A 667-nucleotide genomic window follows, 5' to 3' on the forward strand; every position below is an offset into this window, starting at 1 on the left:
CAGTTAATGCTGCATTAAAGTCATCAAGTGTTTTTCTCTACATTTGAAAGCATGTAACTGCGACCAGACATCATTCTTACTGACTGTTTGATGATACTGTGAATATTGTGAAGCTGCCACTTTCAGCTGCTGCGTCTCATTCACAGCCAAGGCTGCAGGTCGGTGTGTGATTACACCTGAATGAGATTCACACTGTATATACACTTCAGACACAACCCTGCCACCTACACACACACACAGCACATGAGTGTGTGTGTGTGTGTGTGTGTGTGTGTGTGTGTGTGTGTGTGTGGTGATGTCATCAGCAGGGCGAAGCATCAGGTTGGATCAAAGCACTGAGCACTTGTTCCCTCTCAAAAAAGCCACATACTTTCATTCATTCTACATATAATATATTGAATATCAATATATGAAGCTGTTCCACAGGTTTCATATGTAATTATTTTACATACACAGGCTTTATATACATGTATGTGCATGTCATGTTAATTCATATGCACATAGATTTCATATATTCAATACTTATTACTGCAGTCAGTCAGTCAGTCAGTCAGTCAGCCAGTCAGTCAGTCAGTCAGTCAGTCAGTCAGTCAACAGTCAGTCAGCCAGTCAGTCAGCCAGTCAGTCAGCCAGTCAGTCAGTCAGTCAACAGTCAGTCAGTCAGTCA

The sequence above is a fragment of the Seriola lalandi genome, unplaced genomic scaffold (assembly GCF_002814215.2).
Source record: "Seriola lalandi dorsalis isolate HSWRI2012SDOR001 ecotype SW California unplaced genomic scaffold, Sedor1 jcf7180002053214, whole genome shotgun sequence".
NCBI classification, from domain to species: domain Eukaryota; kingdom Metazoa; phylum Chordata; class Actinopteri; order Carangiformes; family Carangidae; genus Seriola; species Seriola lalandi.